This window comes from Gossypium arboreum, chromosome 10 (assembly GCF_025698485.1).
Source record: "Gossypium arboreum isolate Shixiya-1 chromosome 10, ASM2569848v2, whole genome shotgun sequence".
Classification (NCBI taxonomy): domain Eukaryota; kingdom Viridiplantae; phylum Streptophyta; class Magnoliopsida; order Malvales; family Malvaceae; genus Gossypium; species Gossypium arboreum.
The window spans coordinates 42901694-42916174 of record NC_069079.1 but is presented as its reverse complement, the minus strand read 5'-3'; positions in this window follow the sequence as shown (position 1 = coordinate 42916174).

Sequence of the window (14481 nt, the reverse complement as noted above, 5' to 3'; positions counted from 1 at the left end):
AAAACACTAAACAGAATGTAAAGTCAATTTTTTTTATCTTTGAATATTTTAACGATTACCTTGAGGTTTTTGAAGTAGCATAAGCTTAAAATATTCATCAAAAATCAAAGGGAGCAACACTATCAAGAAAGTATTTAACATTCATAAAGAGCAAAGTATTACACCCTAAGGTTTTTTAAAAAATATGTACACAAGACTTCATTAAATAGCATATCGTAAAGATGTGACAAGAGTTCAAGAGGAAGACTCACCACGGATAGTGAAACCAAGAGACCCACACTATGTGCTTTATCTCCCAAAAGTGATCTCAAGTTCCCTAGTCTATCTTTCTCTTACATATGCTAAGAACAAACTCATGCAACTCTATGATACACTTGTCATCCTGAAGAACAACAATAAAACTTTTAGTCACCGCCTTTGATTTATAAGAATTTCACATGTTCACACAAGAAATGACACCTTAACATATACAACTTATCAAAAGTACCCATAGTTCAAGAAGTTTTGATAGTTGTTGGTAAGTTTTGATAGTTGTTGAGACCATTAACCAGTTATAAAGCTTGAGTGCTAAATGTCACCACCAAGTTGGTTTCAAGTTTGGGGAACTTTATATATATAAGTTGTCTATTACAAGAAAGACTAATATGAAAAGTTTTCTTATAGTTAATCTCTCACATTGTGCAGTATACAAAGTGCAAAGCTAAGCACATTTTATCATTGAATTAAACTCCAAATATGATGAATAACATTAAATTCAAATATAGAAAAAATAAAAGATAAATAAAATCGAAAAGGAAATAAAAGAAAATAATTAGTATACATAAATACCTTTGTGTAAATGCGAGCAAAGCTTGGGCTTTTATTGAAGTTCCAAAAGGGAAAAAAGGTTAGCTTGTGTCCCTGTCATTGTTGCATCTTCATCGTTGTTGATTTTTTTATGTTTGTTTTATGAAAAAGTCTTTGGCCAATAGAAAATAATTTATAGGTCAACTAAAAATAAGATAATTTTTTTGTAAATTTACTTATTATTTTGCAAAGCTTAAACCATTTTCTCAAAAAATTTCTTTTATGAGTACTTTTATTTTTATATAAAAATAACTAGGATCACACCTAATATTATTATATTTATAATTTTAAATTTTAAAAATATTAAAGTATTAATATCGATATTATAATGTTCAATATTATTAAACATACATATTCAATTATTTATATTTAATAATATAATTTATTATTTTAATAAATTATTTAATATTAAATTTTATTTTAATAATAAATTTTACAACAATATTTTTATATTTTAAATAATATTCTTATTATATTATTGAAAAATATTTATATTATTATTTTAATAATAAATATATATTACAATTTATAGATATTTAATAATAAATGTTTTATAGTAAATTATGAATATTTTAATTATATAAATATGAGTATTTTTTAAAGCCATACTTAGCTTCATTTATCCCTTCAAAGTCTAACTGTCAACATCTACTCTCATATGTAATATATGTAGTTTAAATTTAAGTTTTAAATATGTATTTTTATTATTAAGTTTATATATGATATTTATTATTATAAAAAGAAATGTTACTATAATTTTTGTAACAAATATATTTATGTTGTGTTTGTTTCATTAAAACAATTTTTGAAAATGCTTTCAAGAAAATTTTAAAAAAAAAGGGAAAATCTTTTATGCAGAACCATTCAAACATTAGAAAATATCAGATTTTCCAAAAAAAAATTAAATCCATTTTCAAGAAATCATTTTCTGAAAAATATTTCAGTGAAATAAATGTAGCTTTAATTGCTAAGCTTATGTCATCTTTTGCTCACTTTGAACAACTCTTCTAAAAAACCCAAACACTCGTTGAGACAAGCTCTCGTCTAATTTTTTCTTTTTCTAGTTTGTGGTTATTATATCTTTGCTCTTGCCTAAGAAAATCCTAATCTTGTTCACCAATACCGAAAGCCTTTCCACTTTTACCTCTAAATGAGGACTTACCAATGCCACAAACAAAACTCTCACTTAATCCATCACCTTTTGAATCATGATAGACACAACATCTTTTGAATTTGCCTATTCGGTAAAGGAATGAACCTCTATATGTTTATAACTAGCATTGCATCCCCTAAAGATTTCTTGGAGATAGACATGCATTCACATTGTCCTTATATGAGACAATAATATCATAAATTAACACAATATAGTCATTATGATAGTTACAAAGAAGTTCTCTAAATCCTACCCTTAATATCTTAATCCAAGTGAGTACTTTTACCAATGACAACATTTTGCAGAATGACCTCCTCTATCCAACCAAGAAATATCGATAAACATCAGTAAATTTTTAGCTTTAAAAAGTGTTTTTAATAGGCTCACAAAAAATCCCTGAATTGTCATAGTTAGTGGAGGTGCGTCGTGCCTAGAAGCACCAAAAGGAGACTGCTATTTTTTTTTATTTTTACCATCTATTTTCAACAAGATCTTGGTCTCGTAAACCCTTCCTAATCAGCCTTTAATCATGTGTGACTTAGGAAAACTTTATCTTGATCATTTTTCAACTCTGACCTAACAATCGAGAAGCGTAAGTGTGATAGTTGTGGGTTAATGCGAAGTTTTCAATTAGATTATTGGGGATTGTGTTAATTGATTAGATTATGGTTTTCAATGGTTATTTAGCTACTTCTTTTTCAGTATTTAATCATATTAGGTGCTCGAATCAATAGTAAAGACATTAGACATTCATGCATACATTTCGCGTCTAACCAGTGTAAGTAGCCTAGTCATTTTTGGATCTGAAAATTTTTATGGTAAGATTGATTTGATGAAACCCTTATGGGAGTGTTATAAGGTTGGCTTTGACAGTGTCCTAACTTGAAAAAATATTTACTCTAATTTAGGTTTGATTTAAAGTCTTAAGAAGAAATCACGAGTTTTGCAAGTGGTGCTGCAGCAGTGCGAAAATAAGGTGTAGGTCCTAACTTGTTAACTTAAATGCTTTAATAATATTTTAAATGTTATAAATGTTGATCGAGCTTGTTGGCCAGGCTTAGTTAAATAGCTAGTAAATGATTTTAAAGTGGCCGAATCAGGTACATTACGAGCTCCAACTAAATGGCATGTTTGCAAAGTTTCTTGATTGATTGAATATTTTTTTGATTGGTACTGATATGAATGGCATGTTAATATATATCATATGTCAGTTCTATGTATAGCATGAATCAAAAAGAAAATAAAGTTTAAATGCATAAAACGTATGATTGGATGAAATATATAAAATGAGGCTTGAAATCATATGAAGCGTAAGTGTGTGTCGCGATATATCATATGAAAATTATGGCATGTTTGAGCGACACCATATTGATGGTGAAACTGACTGTTTGGTAAGTGCTCTCACTGAATGAGAGTGAATGATAATATAAAGGCATGTTGAGCATGCTACTGTAATGATAATGTAATGGAAATACATTTTGATTTGAATTTCTATAACATATCGCATGTACATGGGGTAGGACTTTGTGGATGACGGAGGAGTTCTGTGGAGTAATGGCGGCATATTAAGTCCACATATATGTTGTCAATGCACTACATCAGGAGTACTGAGGAAATTGGCGATTATATTGCACTTTATGTTAAATGGCAATATAACTGCATTATGAATTATTGTGGTTTAAATCGAGCTTTGCTCGCAATGATTGGAGTTTGGCAGAGGGGTTCTGGGAAACTCGTGGTGTGTAGCGGTTGGTTTAGATAATAATCCATTATGCATTATGATATGTCCATGACATTTATGCACGATAATATTTATGCCATGTTTGTGTTGCAATTGTAATAATGGTGAATGATATTTACATGTATGATTGAATGTTTGTATTGATTTGACTCATACTGAGCTAGTTAGCTCACCCCATAGTTTCAACCTTCACTGATAATGCTCGTGAATAGGATCGAACATGGCATGTAGACATACGATGGACTTCGAACTTTGTTATTTTGCTTGGGTTTTAAATTAAGTTTATTTGATTTTTGGACTGTAAAGCTATTTAAACTATTTTTAGGTTTTATTTCTGCTCTGGGATTTTCATGCATGCATACTTGACATATAAATTTTGTTTTTATAGGAATACTTGAAATCAGACAAATATGATATTTGGCTAAAACGATTAATTTCTTAAAACCGAATTTTTCACTGCAATAAAAGATAACAAACTTTTCAATAAAGTACAATGAGGTAAGTGTTTTCTAAACCACACTAATGCTAATAACATGACCTAAGAATGGTTGATTTAATTAATGAATGTTTTCCAAAAATTAACAAAGGTAAATCGGGGTTTTTCCTAAAAGATAGAGTACTTAAGGTTTTTCAACGAACGATAAGGTAGCATTTCACATATAATTAGGCCATAACGTCTTGGTTGGGCTTGGGAGGTTACATTTAGTGGTATCAAAGCCAAGGTTCAAAACTTCAAACTGAATTTTGATTCTTTTTCAAAAATGAGTCTACATGCATGCATACATAAAAAGGCAAAATTTTGGGGAAAACAACCATATTATTTTGAAAAAAAATATTTTTTTAGGAAATGACGAAGTCCGAAGGTCTAATGTCGTACCCATAGAAATAGTATTGAAACTCTATAAAAACACTAGAAACTATTGCATAATATTTTAAATGAAATAACTTTAATTAAGAGTGCGCTAAAAGATTAAACAAAATATTAAAGATATTCTTACTTGTAAATTGTAGATTCCACAAAACATCAAAATCAATACCCGTAGAATGATAACTTGTGGTAGGGGGTCGTAGAGGGAAACCTCCAATGGCTTTGACTGAGTCATCTACGTCTTAAGAGCCCATATAGAATACTAAACTGAATTAGGCTATTAGTGGACCCACTACTGAAGGTGGGAATATGGGTAATCGGCACTATGACAATGAATACGATGAGGATGATTCGGTAATGTGGGCTTTGTTAAGAGCTTTATAAAGGGTCGTTGAGGCCCTAATCAATGGTAGTAGTTGTGGGACGATTACTGAGAGGCTTCATTCTAGTGGGGTAGAGTTATTTAGGGGTATTGCTAGAACTACACCTACAGTGGTCGAATATTGGATAGAGACCATTAAACGTATATTGGATGATCTGGACTACACGCCTAAGTAGAAACTTAAGGGTGTTGTAACCTTGCTGAGGGATGAGGCATACATGTGGTGGTAATTAGTGGTTAGAGTTACGCTACCAGAGCATATTGACTGGGTTGATTTTTAAGATGCCTTTCAGGGTAAATTTGTGGGTCCGCGCTATGTTGAGGCTCGATGTTTGGAGTTCACAGAACTTAAACAGGATGACATGATAGTTTCTGAATATGAGGCAAAGTTTTTGAGGTTGAGTCACTATGCACCTAGTATGGTGGCATCAGAACAAGAAAAGAGTTTCTATTTTCAAGAGGGCTTGAGGTATGATATTAAGGTGTAGGTAGCTCCACATCAAGAGCGCATATTTGAGGCTCTGGTTGAGAAAACCAAAATTATTAAAGAGATTAAGCGAGAGAAAAAGGCTAAATAGGAAATATTAGACTAGGAGAAAAGCAAGCTCTATTGGCCCAAATTAGCAACCTATTAAGCAAGCCAGAAAGACTAGGCCACCACCGAATAGGGAACAAGTGGGTACTAGAGAGGGGCAAATTCAGGTATGTTAATTTTGTGAGAGGTGTCATCCGGGTGACTGTTGAAGAAGAATGGGTGCTTGCTTGATTTATGGTTCGATGGAGTAGAAAATTAAGGGTTGTCCTCACCAAAATGATCAGATGCAAGCTCTAGTTCAGAATCAGGGCCCAGTTAGGGGTCAAAATCAGAGGGGTAACCAGGGTGTTCAGAGAGGTTATAATCAAAACCGAAATGGGAATAGTAATCAGGGATAGAGAGCACCAGCACAAGGTGGGAACCAGGCTGAAGCTAGGAAACCTGTATTGGTATATACAGCTAGATGCTGAAAGGATAGAGATATGAGTGACATCATTGCAGGTACCTTCATTATTTATTCAGTGTATTATTTTGCATTAATTTATATATGATCTACTTATTCTTATATAGCATGTGATATGGCTGTAAAACTGGGGATTGGGGTTAAGACAACTAATAACACCATTATTGTAGTTAGCCATTTAGGATCATCTGTACTTGTAAATAAAATATATAGAAGATACCCTTTAGAAATTCAAGGGGAGATTTTTCCTGCCAATTTAATGGAATTGCCTTTTAAAAAATTTGATATGATTCTGGGAATGGACTGGTTGGTTGAACACCAAGTCCTCTTGGATTGTGCATTAAAAAGCGTAACTTTGGTGTTTGAGTCTGGAAAAGAGGTTGTTATGGTCGAGGAACATCGAAATTAGTTATCTAGTGTGATCTCTGCTATGGTAGCGGAGAAGATGGTTTGAAAGGGGTGTGAAACATTTTTGGCTTACATGCAAGATACGAGCGTAGTTGGTCCTTCTATAAATAGTATTTGTACACTAAAAGAATTTCCTGATGTTTTTCCAAGGAATTGTCAGGGTTGCCTCTGGATTGGGAAGTGGACTTTGGTATTGAGTTGTTTCCAGGAGCGACACCCATGTCCATTCCTCTCTATCACATGGTACCTAAAGAGCTTAAGGAGTTGAAGGTATAGTTGCAAGAACTGTTAGATAAGGGTTTCATTAGACCCAGTTTTTGGCCATACGGCACACCGATTTTGTTTGTGAAGAAAAAGGATGGTACACTTTGGTTATGTATCAATTATAAATAGTTGAATAAGCTAACCATAAAGAATAAGTATCCTCTACCAATGATCGATGACCTATTCAATCAGTTCAAGGGTGCAACTATCTTTTCTAAAATTGACCTAAGATCCGGGTATTACTAAGTAAAAGTGAAAGAATCTAATGTTCTGAAAACTGTTTTTATTACTTGTTATAGACATTATGAGTTCCTTATCATGCCTTTTGGATTGATAATGCACCAGCTGCATTTATGGACTTTATTAATCTTGTCTTTCAACCTTTTTAAATCAATTTATTATTGTGTTCATCGACGACATCCTGGTTTATTCCAAGTCAAAATCTGAGCACAATGAGCACCTGAGGGTGTTCTTCTACAGATACTTCGTGAAAGCAGCTTTTGGTTAAACTTAGTAAGTGTGAATTCTAGTTGAAAGAGGATATGTTTTTGGGTCATGTGGTATCAACTGAGGGTAAAAAGATAGAAGATATCTTGGACTGAAAGCAACCGAAGAGTGTCTTAGAGATTCAGAGTTTTCTAGGTCCTTCTAGGTATTATCGAAGGCTTGTTAAGGAATTTTCCTTGATAGAAGTCCCATTGACTAATTTGTTAAGGAAAAACACATTTAAGTGGGAAAAATAGCAACCGGTCAGCTTTGAGAAATTAAAATTCATGTTGACTAAAGTTCCTGTTCTAATTTAGTCAGAATTTGGTAAAGGTTACGTTGTTTATAGAGATGCTTTGCATATTGGGCTTGGATGTGTCTTAATTAAGGATGGTAAGGTAATGGCATATGCCTCGAGACAGCTTAGGCAACATGAGTGTAATTACCCTACTCATGAGTTGGAATCAGCAGCTATCATTTTCCCTCTTAAAATATAGAGAGACTACCTTTTTGGTGAAAAGTGTACCATCTACACAGATCACAAAAGTCTCAAATATCTTCTTACCTAAAAGGAATTTAACTTGAGGTGGCATAAATTGATTAAGTTGTTAAAGGACTACAATTGTATGATTAAGTGTCACTCTGAGAAAGTTAATGTAATGGTCGATGCTTTAAGTAGAAAGGAAATGACTGATTTGAGGGCTATGTTTGTTCGTTTAAGTTTATTCGATGATAAAGGTATTCTGGCTGAGTTGCAAGTAAAGCCTATTTGGGTTTAGGAAATCAAAGATACACAAGTTTTGGATAAATCTTTAGCACTTCGATTTAAACAAGTTGAGGATGGGTCGATTGAGGACTTTGGGATTAATTCTGATGGAATTTTGTGCTTTAGAGGTAGATATTATATACCAAACGATCAAATTTTGAGACAATCTATACTATAAGAAGCACATAGCAGCCCATATGCTATGCATTCTTGTAGTAGTAAGATGTACTGTGACTTAAGGGAAGTGTATTGGTTGCCAGGTCTCAAACAGGAAGTAACTGAGTTGGTGTCAAAATGCTTGACTTGCCAACAAGTTAAGGCTAAGCATCAATTTCCATTGGAGTTATTACAGTCGATTCGTATTCCGCAATGGAAGTGGGAAAGAGTGACAATGGAATTTGCCAGTGGGTTACCCTACTTTCAATTTCAAGGTAGTTGGGAAGAGCATCTACCGATCACGGAGTTCGCTTATAATAATAGCTTCCAGTCAAATATCTAAATTACACCTTACGAGGCTCTTTACAGTCGTAATTGTTGTTCACCTCTATGTTGGGCTAAGTTGAATGAGAAGAAGTTTATGGGTCTAGATTTGATTTCGAAGACTGAGGATAAATTTTGGTTAATTCGAGATAGCTTAAAGGCAGCATCCAACAAGAAAAAGTTGTATGTCGATTTAAAGCGCAAGTACATTGAATTAAATGTAGAAGATTGGGTTTTTCTTAAAGTCTCTCCATGGAAGAAGGTTTTGAGGTTCAGTCGAAAGGGCAAGTTAAACCCTAGGTTCATTGGACCTTATCGAGTGCTTAAAAGAATTGGTCCTGTGGCATGTCAGCTTGAATTGCCTCCTGAGTTGGATCATATTCACGATGTGTTTCATGTTTTGATATTGAGGCGATATCGATTTGATCTCTCTCATATTATTCTAGTTAAAGAGATCAAAGTCAAACCAAATTTAATATTTGAGGGGGAGCCTATTCAGATTTTAGGTTATGAGGTTAAATTTTTAAGGAGGAAGTGAATTCTTTTAGTCAAGGTGCTTTGAAGAAACCATGGAGCCAAAAAGGCTACTTGGGAGCTCAAGGATTCGATTCGACTTCAGTATTGTCACCTTTTTGAAATAGATGAATCTCGAGGCTAAAATTTTTTTAAAAAGGTAGAGTTGTAACACCCCAAATTTTAGTTTAAAGTTTTGTGAGATTATTTCAAAGATGAGTAAATGGCCCAATCACTAAAAGAAAAATAATTAAGTAAAGTATTTAGATTAAGGTCTCAAGTTTGAATCCCTTTCTTTGCCAAATAACTAAAATTTTGCTAAATTTTTTCCTTTGCCCTATTTTTGTGTTGCCCCTACCTAGTAAACCTAGGTATAAATATCACTTTTTATTTTTTTTCAACCTTTGGTAGTAATTTTTCCACCCTAGTGGCCCTTCCTCTTCCTCTCTCCCTTTCTCTTCAATTTTTCTCTTCTTTTCCCTTGTGTGCCATCGCCAAAACCACCAAGCTCCACCACCTCTTTTTCCTTCTTTAACGACAGGTTTGTGCACCATTCTCTTCCTCTCCTTACTATCACTTTATTATAATCTTTACAACCTTAAATCTAAAATTTTTGACACTTAAAATCGGTCTCCATTGCTGCTCTAAAAGGTCTTCATTGTCGCCCACTTTTTCTTATTAGATCAAGTGTCATTTTCTTTTACTTTTTTATCCAATTTTTCAATAAAATGCACAATTTTCCAAATCTAGAATTGGGGTATTTTTTTATGACTTTAAGGTAATTTTCTAGCCTTCAAAAGTGTTTTTAATAGGCTCACAAAACATCCTCGAATTGCCACTGTTAGTGGTGGTGCGCCGTGTCTAGAATCACCAAAATGGAGCTGCTTTTTTTCATTTTTAACATCTATTTTCAGAAAGATCTTGGTCTCGTAAACCCTTCCTAAGCATCCTTTAATCATATTTGACTTAGGAAAATTTTAATCAATTTGATTAAACCCTTATGGAAGTGTTCTAAGGTTGGTTTTTACAACGTCTTAAATCGACAAAATATTTATTTTAATTTAGATTCGATTTAAGGTATTAAGGAGAAATCGTGATTTTCGCAAGTGGTGCTACAGTAGTGCGAAAAATAAGGTGTAGGTATTAACTTGGTAACTTGAATGCTTTAATAATATTTTAAATGTTATAAGCATTGATTAAGCTCGCTGGTCAGGCTTATAAATGGCTAGTAAATGATTTTATAGTGGTCGAATCAAGTACTTTACTAGCCCTAACTAAATGGTATGTTTGCAAAGTTGTTTGATTGACTGAATGGTTGTTTGATTGGTACTGTTATGAATGGTTTGTTAATATATATTATATGTCAATTATGTGTATAAAATGAATCAAAATGAAAATAAATTTTGAATGCATGGAACATATGATTGGGTGAAATGCTATGAAATATACAGAATGAAAGTTTGCTATACATTCACTGAGAATAGTGTTTATGAGCTGATATGGAAATTATGGCATGTTTGAGTGACACTGTAACACGTAGGTTTGGGCAAGTGTACACAGTCGTTATCAAATAATAAGTAAGCATTGAGTTATCGTCTCCACAGGGATTGTATTTGTGTTAAATCACTTAATTGTAAAATTATACTAACGACTTGGTAAATAAAAACACAATATGGTTGAGAAGTGATGATAAAAATTAAATATATTAAACTAAATGCAATGATCTCTAATGCAAATTATCCTAAGCATGCAAACTATATGAATGACATAGATTTTAGCAAAATTAAACACAATTTGCAACAATTATAACATAAATAAACTAGGACAATTACTTTAATTAAACTCAATTTATTATCAACATGCTTAAAAACATTAAGAAAAACATTCCATGGCAACTCGATCTTTCATGAGTTTGGAAACCACATTTGGTCCTTTCAGAATCCTTTACTTAGTAAATACGCATTTTACTAATCCTTATTTACTAAGGGTTTCTTAGCATTTGTGTGAGGTAACAGGGACGTGTTAGGTAACAGGGACGTGTTAGGTTTGAAATAGTTTAATCACACAAATCTAAAAACTATGCAGATAACAGAGCTTGGTTAGAGTTGTTATGCAACCTGCAATTTAATCAAGTTAGGATCTAAATTGAGCATGCACATTTCAATTATGTGTCCACTATTCGTCATCTAGTTAGGATCACTCAGCTAATTCAGGTGCATTTCAATCACATATGAACGAAATACAGACTTGATTTTAATTGAAAACATAATTGATTAAGACACAAACATTATAAGCATGAATCAAATAAATATTAATTAATCAAAGCAATCATCCTAGCTTAAATAAAATTAAGCTAACATTGTTGTAAACAAGAACAAAGAACACATAGCAAACATTTTCAGATTAAATTAAAGAAAAGAAAGATTAAACTCAAATCAAAGTGGCTGTCGCCCAAGACTCTAACTGACAAGGCTCCTTCTCTCCTTCACTTTGCTCCTTTACTGATGGCTCTCCAAGGTGGCCGACCAAGGGCTCTTTAAGAGGCTTAATTGCTAAAATCTCTATGCAATGATGATGCTAGGTGTGGGGAATGGAAAATGCTAAAAGAGAATTGAGAGAAAAGAGAGAATGATGAGGGATGATGGATGATGGATGAGGATCAAATGAAGTCTTATTTATAGGTGAAGAGAGGAGAGTAGTTTGCTAAAAATAGAGAGGTTTACTCTCTTCAAGCTTTTCCAATGAGTGGTTGGCCATGCTTAGTGGATTTTGAGTTGAATTTTGCTTGATTTTTAAACAATTTAAATGCCATAACAACTCAGGACTGAGACTCGGTCAATTATAAATCTTCGGGCAAATCTCTAATTTCTTCAACATTGTAAAGACCTTGTGTAATTAAACCAAAAAATGGTTTATGTGGACAGCCATGTGTAGCCAAAATTGGGTTGACTTCGTCTTCAATTTAGACGGTTTTTGTAATCCAACAAAGCTACTAGACCTGTCCAAAATAAATCAATAAATTAAATGACCAAAGTATAAAATTTATCCAATTTAAATAATTAATTAAAACCCAATTTATTAATGAAATATTTTAAAATGAATTATTAAATATAATTTTATATTTTATTATTTAATTTAATCAATCATGACCCATTTTATGTCTTAAAAGTATAATATGTTCAAATAAATATAAAATAAACCATTTTATGCATGAAAACTATACAATAAAGCATAAAATCACATTCTAATAATTTCTATGTCCTAATTTCATGTTTTCACATATTTCATTAATTTATTAAAAATTACTTAGTTTTAACAACGAATTTAAGTAAAAAGGTGATAAATTACATAGGAAAAATCCTATATATTTTTCAGCTTACAAATACCGTATTGATGGTGAAACTATGTAACACCCTATACCCAGCTCGATCATCAAGCAACAAGATGTTACACCACTGTCAAAACATCACACATCACACATCACATAACGTCTCATTAACATGCAAACGTCATCAAGTTTGAATCAATTATAGAGATTCCCAGCCAAGAATACCCTAGGCGACATTAAGTTATGCCAAACATACATAAAAACAGGTCCATAACAGATTAGAAGCATGCTTTAAGACCACTTAACAAAAATTACCAAAAAATCACATAAGTATTGATACTAATTCAATGGTATCGATATTTCTCATATATGTATCAATACGGACTAGAAAATCAATACCATTCTATTTTCCTGCAAAAGTTAAAACCTAGAAATTATCGATACAGATCCAAAACGTATTGGTATATTTAACTCGAGTATCAATACTTAAGAAATGGTATCAATACCAAAATGAGCTATTGTTTTCCTACATATTCGAATTAGCTTAGAAGTATCGATACTTATGCCCGATTATCGATACCTCTGTACTTAGTAACAAAAATTATACCAAAACAGGGCAATTAACACAATTAAGCACATACCATATCAGTAAGTTCATAAAACCTCAACAATCATCAATAAAATGTTCAAGTTTGCAGTTTAATAAATCGTCAACAAACTAAACCATGTAAACGAACAACCCGATGGCATACATCCATAATTTCTATGAGTAATAAAATCATGCAAACATCCAAAAATATCATGACAATAATCAACCACAAGTCTACCGCATTGCCTTATTCCCACAGTCAAAATAAAAGGAATAATATCACCTACTTAATCACTAAGCCTAACTTAGATCACTTCCTTGGAATTTTCGCATCGCTCACACTACAAACGCTAAATTTCTGAAATGGTTAGAAAGAATGGATAAGCTTAAACAAGCTCAGTGAACGTCAAAATAACCACAAAGTATACACAACTTCAAAGGTTAAACATAAGCATACTACAACACATTCACAACCATATTCTAAGCAAGTCAAAATAACATATTCACATTTCATTAAATCATAAAACTAGCATATACTCTCACATGCAATTACACTCAACTCATATTGATATAATTCATTTAACAATAATTTATCAGGATAAAACAATGTATTCATGCTTTAATAACTCACAAGTCTAGATTATATATTCACATGCATTTACACAACATTTTCATATATTAATCACATTATGATAATTTGGCAACTTGGAAACATGAAACATAAAAGTGGGCTCGATCACCACACATTGGATACACAGATCTCTATCGTACCAATGACTCAAAGAGTTGTGTAGCATAAAGATAAACACTCTCTAATACACCAACATGTCCCAATGAATGGAGCTTAGCTCACATTCCCTTATCTCTCCAAACTGTCTCAGGGCTTCACTACCCATATCACAAAACACAAAGGTGAGTACTTATAATCTTATGGCATGCCAACTATATCTAACGGTTCCAAGAGATCACAAGGCAAAAATATCCGCAAATACACACATTTAATTACTTTTTTAATACATACAATCTCTGTTCATATTCATCAATTCACATCACAATCTCATATACAATGCGCACTTATCATATTCACATTTAATTGCACTTTAAATGCCACAATAATGCTCGTTGAGCTATCATTCATCAAATCTGACATGTGTACAATAAAATTGGTACATCATATATCACATACAATTATTTCCACATTTTACTTGTCATAATAGTATTACATTCCATAATTTAACACATATGTACTTACTAATTTCTGCACACTTTCACTACACATTTATTTCACTAATACAACATTATCACTTTCATTCGACATGTTTAATATTCCCAAAACTAACACATTCACAAGAGCTATTACAATATATATCACATGTCACATTATCACAACTTAGTACTCAATGCTCATCACACAATCACACACTTTGCAAAATAAACGAAGGGTATAAGCTTACACTCAGAACTTAGAGTAGGGTTTTAGGTTACTACTAAGCTCCCAATTAACACTATGAATCGTGACTACAAGCAGTGATTCCAAACACTCACCGATCACGCTTTTGCCTAATTGCCGAAAGCTCAAACTAGCTTTTCCTCGCCTTTCTTTTTACTTGTAGAAGGTTCTAACGAAACCGAAGCTTCAACAAGTAAATCCCACAACAA